Consider the following 8,844-nt stretch of genomic DNA (forward strand, 5'->3'; position numbering starts at 1 on the left):
GCTGCGGGGTTGCTGGGCAGGGAGACCCACAGCTGGAAGCTTGCTGGGCAACACCTGCCCACCAGAACCAGCCATGGGTTCCTTAGCCAGGGGCGGGCAGACCCACAGCCCTGTGGCTGGCTCTGCTCCAGCCATGGGGTCCCTGGCCGGGGGGCAGGGAGACCAACAGCCCTGTGGCTGGAAGCCAGCTGGGCGACGCCTGGCCAACAGAGCCAGCCATGGGGTCCCTGGCCAGGGGGCGGGCAGACCCACAGCTGGAAGCTGGCCGGGCAACACCTGGCTGATGGAGCCAGCCATGGGGTTCCTGGCCAGGCGGCGAGCAGACCCACAGCTGGAAGCCAGCTGGGTGATGCCTGGCCAACGGAGCCAGCCACGGGGTCCCTGGCTGGGGGTTGGGCAGCTGGGCAGCCCCACGTCTGGCTCCGCTCCAGCCACGGGGTCCCTAGCTAGGGGTCGGGCAGCCCCAGGGCTGGATGCTTCTCCTTCCCGTCCCTCAGACATTCAGCTCTCTGACAGTCCTGTAGCTTGGGAAGGAGAGTGAGAAGGTTCTTAGCCTGGTTCCTGGCTCCCCTGTGCAGGCAGGAATGTGAAACTGACCGGCCATAAGCTGTTCAGTTTCCTGGTCCTGCAAACCATGGCCAGACTGGAAGCAGACTGCCCCTGGTTCCCAGCTTCTGCCACTCTGGGAGCTAGAAAACTGACCTGCCTGGCTCCCCTCCCCTTGCAGGAAAATTTGAGTTATTCATGTGTTGCAGTAACAACCCCTATGTAACTCAAGGGTTTACTGTATTAGTCCCCATAGACCTCAACCTCAGCCAGGTTTTAAACCGCCTCCCCCCCATGGTTGCAGACTTCCCCCAGTCTTAGACCCCCACTGCATCCCTAAATTGTCCCCAGCCCTAAATCCCACACCCTGCTGCCCTAAAAGGCCCCAGCCTCAGGCCCTCCCCCTCCTGCCACAGCATCTTCACCGGGGCTACTTGGCTGGGCAGCTTCCCCAGCTTTTCTGCTCCTAGCAGCTTACAGTTGTTAAAACCAATTAATTCAAGTGTTAAGCTTTCAGCACCCAGGCATAAGGTAATTGCTATCTGTAGTGCTAGAGATAACTGCCCTCTCCAGCAGCTATCACTATTGATATCTGCCTGAGGCAGCCATGTTAAGAAATTGCAAATGGTGTCTTCAACAGTCACATGCAGCTCACAACTGACCAGTTGGGGATTCTTAACAAATCTAATGGTGACCCATAAGCTGGGAATCCCTGCTCTGCTCTGCATGCATGCATGCATGCATGCACTATGTCCTATTTCTGGTGCCAAACTATTCAAATACATCAGAGAAATACCTAAACTCAACTGGTTTAGGTTGCGTTATGAGCACTTAGAACAAATCTGAGACTGTTACATGTATTTTAATGGGAAATTAGTTTGCTGGCTTTTGTAAAGGGAAATCATGCCTCTCTGATCTACTGCTGGAATTCTCCAAGAAACATGCAGACTAGGGTGTTTCTGAAAGTTCAAGTGTTATATCCATTTGAATATCCTGGTAATTCAATTTCAAAAATATGTTTAGAATTGGAAAAACTAGAGTACAAGAAAGGATTAGAGGTATGGAACAGTTTTCTAAGTTAAGCTTTCTGGTACCTAAATCCTTTCTCGGCCTCTTTACAAAGATGGGTTCTAATCAACCTGCTGGGAGCTTGCCCATTGTTCATAAAGTCTCAAAGATACCTACTGGTGGTTCAGCATGAAGCACACTGATGAATTTCAGTAAGTCCTCCAACTTGATATCTAACTTATTTTTGTTAATTCCCTAATTTGGCTTGTGTTTCTTTCCCCCTTTTTGTTAATATTGTGTTGTCTGGTCACCATAACCCTTCTTAGTGAGGACTGAAGTAAAACGGCAACGAAGGGTCCTGTGGCACCTTATAGACTAACAGAAAAGTTTTGAGCGTGAGCTTTTGTGATGAAGTGAGTCTCTGCTCACGAAAGCTCACACTCAAAACTCTTCTGTTAGTCTATAAGGTGCCACAGGACCCTTCGTTGCTGTTACAGATCCAGACTAACACGGCTACCCCTCCGATACTTGAAGTAAAACAGACACTTCGTTTCCCCGCCCCAACCTTCTTGATGTCAGTTGTTAAGTAGATGTCCTGTACTTCCCTTCAGAATACATTAAGAGAAAGAGAGCTAGGAACCTCTTCTTATTGCCTTATTTCCCTGTTTATGGGTAATTTATTTTGTGTAGCAGTCTTTCTGAGTTCTTACACACTTGTGCTATTTATTTGTAGTCCTGCTTAGCAATTGGTCACTTCCACTTCTTGTTTCTTTCCTTTGAGTCAGGATAGTTTGCAGTTGTGCCTTTTTGGAAAAATTCCCAGCCTTCTAGAACTTCCTTTTCCTTTAGCTCCCATGAGAAGAAAAACTTTTCATTTTAATGTGTAGTCTTTTAAAGACCAGTTTCCTTATTCTGTTGCATATGCTCCTCCTTGCCTAAGAACCATTAAATCATTTTTGATAATCTTCCACCTCTATATATTTGCTACCACTTCCTCCCTGCGGGTTCGATGCAAGTCTAAAATGGCTGTCCCCTGAGTTACTTTCTCAATGTTCTGGTAAAAGCATTGTCCAAAATTATAATCCAAGGATTTATTGAGAATTTATATTTTGCTTTATTCATTCAGATGTGTGTTGGAAATGGGACATGTCTTGGATGTTTGTCCTAGAAACGTCTCATCAACTTCCTTCCTGAGTTGGTGGTCTGTGATAGACTCCACCTCTTCCATGAGCTTACCCCTATTTTTTTAAGCCTTTTCCTCATTACTGTGAGACTTTCAAGTGGTTTGTCTCCCTATCTTCTTCTCCTGGACCTCAGAACAAGTATGTGTTTTTGGTCTGTAATGCAACACCTCCTGTCCTCCTCCTCCTCTTGCCTTTCATTCCTGAAAAAGCTGTACCCTTCTAGACACATCTCATAACTGGAATGTTGATCTCACCAGGTCTGCGATACTACAGAAATTGAAGGGCTAGAGCAGAATTTGACCAGGAGATCTAAAAAAAACTTTAAACAAACATAAAGTAATCCAATGCCATTGGCCTAATTTAGGCTCAAATTCAAGGACTCTGGCAGAAGGGGCTTGAAATGGTCAACACTTAAATTGACATTGCAAGCTGGGAAGATGAAGCTAGCAGCACCAGGCTATGCTCGAGAGCTGAGCACCTGCTCATAGAAGTTGTTCGGCTTTGGTTCACTGTTTTGTCTGCAGCTCGCTAGCCCCATCTGTCTGTCTGCAAATCCAGGAAATAGACCATTTGTCCCATGTTTTATCATCCAGGCCAGAGTCAAAGCAAAGCATGATCATGCTATCCTACGAGTAAGGGACCTACTGGGCCATGACCAAGGCTGATGCATTTCAGGCGAGCTATTTCAATTTACCCACTAGAGATCTAGCCCAATGGTAGTTACTAGCACCTAGACAAACAGGATTCTCAGGTTTGTATAAATCAGACTTGATCCATTGATGTCAGTGGAGCCAAACTGCTATACATTCATATGAAGATTGAGCTTAACCCATTATTATTTATTGCTAGCTTATTTTACATTAGTGTGAAGAGCAGTTCATCTCAAGGAAGCAGTAGGTTACCAGACATGAAGTGAAGACTTCCAACCAGTATTCCTTGCTGTGCTCCAGCCTAACATGGTTACTGTGGGCAACTCACACAAACTTCTTCAGCCAGATTCTGTAAGGTTGTGCAACCCATCTGTTCACTTTTATGAGCAAATTGCATGAATATAATACTGCTAACTGCATTTGCTATTGTCCTGTACCTTATGGGGTCTCAAGTGAACAGTGTGAGCAAGCCACTGCTAAAGAAAATGCTAACCTTTTACATCTCAAGGCAGGGAAGAACTTGGCCCTCTGTACCCTCCTGAGGATTTTATTTGGTATGAATTTAGAAATATTAATGGAAACCACTACATCAGGTGACACAGTGATGGGCATGGAGCCCGTGAGGGTGTAAATCTAGCAACAGAGTTGCACCAACTTCCACCCCTGAGGATCTAACCCAACTCTAATATTTTGCTGCCATCCAGTGATCACTGCTATGAGGTGCATGCAAAGAAGCTGTCCAGCTTGTTGAAGCTGGAAAATTGTGTATTTGTTGATATTTTTCTAAAACCACTTGTCACGGTAAGCGTGGCACACTTAAGTTACTATCAAAACAAAAAAGCGATCCAGTAGCACTTTAAAGACTAAAAAAATAATTTATTAGGTGATGAGCTTTCATGGGACAGATCCACTTCTTCAGACCATAGCTGTACCTGAACAGACTGTCAAAAATCTCTAAATATGCGAACCTGTCAGCCAGCATTTTAATGGAGTTGGTCATTCTGTTAAAGACCTGAGAGTTAGTGCTCTACAGAAAAGAGACTTTAACAACCATCTACAGAGAGAATGTTCAGCGCTAACATTCATATTCAAATTGAACACATTAATGCATACTTGGAACAGGGACAGCAATTACCTGACCCTTATTAGGACTCTTTTTTTGCATATTTTGATGTTTGATTTTACACTTACTTTCCCACCCCTCGCCCCCCTCTTGCTCTTCTATCTGATTTGCCAACAATGATAACAATTTTTCTGAGATGTCAACCTTGATAATATATAAATCAGAGGTCCAAAAATTGTTGAGTCTGTTCTGGTAGGGCTATAGATGTGAAGAAGAGGGTCTGTCCCATGAAAGGCCATCACCTAATAAATGATTGTTAGTCTTTTAAGTGCAACATGACTGCTGTTTTGTTTTGATTAGTGTAAATCAGGAATAACTCCTTTATGCTGCTTTACACCTACTGAATATTTGCCTTACTGAGAGGAGGATCAAGTAAGAGAATTTGGATTGAGTGAGCACTAAGAAGTGAGAAGGTACTGTAGGATTTGTTCCATGAGCAATAATATGGACTTAGATTCATAAGAGGCATAATTAAAACAGTAGAAATTACTGTTAAACAATAACTGGAGAAACGTAGCCCTTTAAAGGCTAATGATGATTCATTCAGTGATGAGCTCTCATGGGTTAGTACAAACGAAGGCTGCTACCTCTGTTACTGTGTTTAAAAAATGCTGCTGAAAAATGTTAAAGCAATAGGTTTCTGATACATCACACTGATGTGTATTCTCTTTAACTACTTGTGTGACGTTACTGACTTCAGTGCAAAGAGAATTTTGTGGGCTAGCACTAAATACAGGACACCACCAGAGCTTCCATTACTGTGGTCCAGGCTGGGCTTCAGTCATCTTGTATAAATCAGTGATCAGGGGATTAGCCACTTTGGTTTCCACAGGAGGGCGCCAGATACATTACTCTTGAAAGAAAAAGCTCTGGCCTTTAAGACACACATTCTTCCACATCCCATGGTTCTTTAAGAGGTGTGTGGAGCCAAAGGAAAGTTCCAGGCCTGGTGCAGGACCTTTCCAAGGAAACCTAAACTCCACTTCCTACAGTAGCAAACATCCAATGAAATAAATGTTAGGTAAGGCAAAAAACCATACTCTATTGCCTGGCCTTAGTAGCTGAACTGCAGGGATGCCACAGAGAGAGAGACTTCCACTTGCCACTTGAGGTGATTGTGGAGCTGCTGCTACTGCTGAAACCTTCATTTACTCTATTTATGGGAGGACTGAATGACCCATTCAAGTGGCTGTTTAGCATACACAATGGGCTCTCATTTCCCTCAGTATAGCCCCAGGCGGCAGCTGTGTGCAGAGCCACCTCGAGGCTTGTCTTCACACTGGAGTCACCGGCCCCTTCATTACTATTATCAACCACCATGGACTCCAGTGCCCATTGGTGTCTGATGCCTCCCTTACTATTTTTCCTACCATCTTTCCCTGTCCAGTGCAGAGTGGCTTAGTTTCTGTAGACTAGTGCCACACCAGTCTACTGTATCTACCCGTTCTCTGTGGATGTGCCTTTCCTATTTGAACCATCCATTATGCCGAATACCAGGGTCTTGATTTTTCATTTATAACTTGTTCTGCAGATGTGCCTGAATAGCTGTTACTTCCGTTGTATAACCTTCTGCAGTAGCTTCTCTTTCAGCTGTATCTTCCTATATAATTCCTTGTCAGTGGCTTTCTGCATCCATCCTATTCGGACAAAGCGGGTCTTTGCCCACGAAAGCTTATGCTCCAAAATTTGTTAGTCTGAGGTGCCACAGGACTTATTGTTGCCTTTCAAGATACAGATGCCTTTCAAGTTAATCGCTTTTTCTTTTCCAGATCTTATCCATCACCTTCAAACTTGCTCTTGCTTTTGTTATTTTAGGAGTTATTTCCTTTTTAAAGTCTAGATCATACATCATGTTGGTCCCCAAATACATGACCACCTCTTCCTTATCTAGTTCTACACTGATCTTCCTTCCTATTTCCTTTGCAATCCTGCCCCTTCTTGTGCGCTGTTACCATTCCCAAATGGCCATGGGCAATTAATGTTGGGAGCTGGAGTCATCTCCTAATGCGAAAGATTTGGAAAGAGGCCTGGTCTGAGACAACCTTCATCTTTGTATATTGCAGCTTGCTCCGAGAAACTTGCAGGCAAACTGAGCACAAAGCTGCCCTTATAGAGGAAATTGGTATGAAGTGAAATTCATCCCCTGGTATACGGCCAGCTCAGGCTTGCCCACTAATTTAAGTCTCAGTTAACTCCTCCATGGTGGACTTGAGTGAGACTGGAGCATTGCCTGGGCTGGGCCTCTGCACAGGGTGACATTCACCCCTGAATTGGCATACAAGTTCATGAATGTCACAGTGACTTAAGCATGTTTGTGCTGGATTTCTTCAATACTTATGTTCTCTTCAGAACATAAAGTTTTGGCATGGTCCTCTGCTGCTATAAAAGCTCCATTGAAATCAATATGGACTGGTCCTTTATATAGCTATGGAGCACCTTCACTGCACTTACCTTCATAGCAACCCTGGGATGGTAAGCAAATCCTCTTTCTCCCCAGTTTACACTTAGGATACACAGACTGAATGATTTGCCCAAGGTCGCATAGGAAGTTCGTAGCAGGTTTGATCCCTACATCTGTCCTCCAAGCGTAAGGCTGATGCCCTACCTATTGAGACATGTTTCCTCTGCATGGGTATTGTATTCTCCACTTTTTCATTATTTTAGCCCTGAAGGGCTAAAATTAGAGTGTTTCTCCCCCTACCCACACCATGCAATGCTGACTCAGATCTGTGAGTTCCTTCCAGATCTTTCTCCAAACAAGCCTTTGGCTTTGGTCTCTCGCCTGCTGCAAAATGAGCCAAATTTTAAAGCAAAGGGAACTTGCAACTGAGTAAAAGTAAACAATGCTTTTATTAGTATGGTCATAAATTTCAAAATGTGTGGGGTTTCTTCATTTCAGACTTTATTTGAGCCACTGGGGGTGACTTTTCCATACTAAAATGAGCTCAGTATGTATTACATTCTTTCATTTGTTGTTGTTGGGATGTTTGACAGCTGAACAAGAGAGATTTTTGTTTGGGGGAACATACTAGAGTTGTGATAACATTTCCATTTGCCTTTATTTCGGTACATCTTTCATTTAAAAAAAATCTGGTTTGAGCCCTTTGTTATATCTGCATCTTTCTGAAGTGTTAGTGTTAGCAGTATCATACTACCTGCTAGTCCACAGTGTGGCCTGTTATATAAAGAATTGTATATTCTACCTTTTGGCTGTAATGTATACCTATCTGATGATGTGATCTGGTGGTTAGCGTTGGGGATCTGTGTGATAACCAGTAACTCATTTCACTTGACTTCACTCTTTTGTCTTTTTCTTCTAAGATGGGAATAATTGTACTTGCCTATCTTGTTACATAGTCTCTGCTCCTTGGGCGGAAAATACATGATTGCTGCTGCTCAGAAATGTATCTATGGTAAGAGGCCCACAGCATTAAAACTAGATTCTGCAAAGATGCAATAAAAATGGTATTTCACACAATTATTTGAGCAACAATAAAAATTACAACAGCTGACGTACCCATTTTCAAAAAAAGCACAAGAGCAACTACAACTGGTTTACTGTATATAATTCATAACAGCAGCAGAACTGAAAGAGAAATGGGTATTTCTTGCAAAATGTTGCAATGTTTTCCTCATATGCTAAAGGAACACATTCCTTTCCCCTGTGCTGTAGTTATGAACTTGTCGGGATTCACATTTTTCCTCTTATTTCTCCTAGTTAAAGGTCACTGGGATTTAAAAACATGGACAACTAAAGTTTTACACACGCACACACCAGAATGCAGTAATGAATTGTATCTCAGGAACAAAGCTAGAAGAAACTCCCTGCCCACTCCTTCCCTACCTACCAGTAAGATTTTTTTTCTTACCTGGCATTTATCTCTGGTGAAAAAGGGCAGAAGGTTCACTAAATGTGTGCTTCCACCAGTGATTAGGTTCTTCTGGGGGCTCGAGAGAGCTGCTAATGGTGATTAGGCTTTCCACTGGTGTGATAGACATGGGCTTGGGGAACATGCCACAGATGAACCAGAGACCTCTAGAACTAAAAGCAAAAGCTGTTACTGAGGCAAATATCTCCAGTACCTCCAGTGTGGGTCTGGATTCTTAGGGACAGGTGTAGGCATTGCTGCAAGAGGGGAGCCTCAGTAGAGAGACTAAGAAGGGAGTCAGAGTGGTCAGGTGGCTACCTCTATTGATGATACAGTGAATGGCTGATGTGCAGTGATGGAGTGGGAGAAATTTGTGCTGTCCACGTTGGCAATAACAGAAGGATGTCAGTTTCCAGGGCTGCTCACTGGTTCGCAAGCCCCATGAAATGAGAGAAAGAGGCGTT

This window comes from Carettochelys insculpta, chromosome 31 (genome assembly GCF_033958435.1).
Source record: "Carettochelys insculpta isolate YL-2023 chromosome 31, ASM3395843v1, whole genome shotgun sequence".
Taxonomy (NCBI): domain Eukaryota; kingdom Metazoa; phylum Chordata; order Testudines; family Carettochelyidae; genus Carettochelys; species Carettochelys insculpta.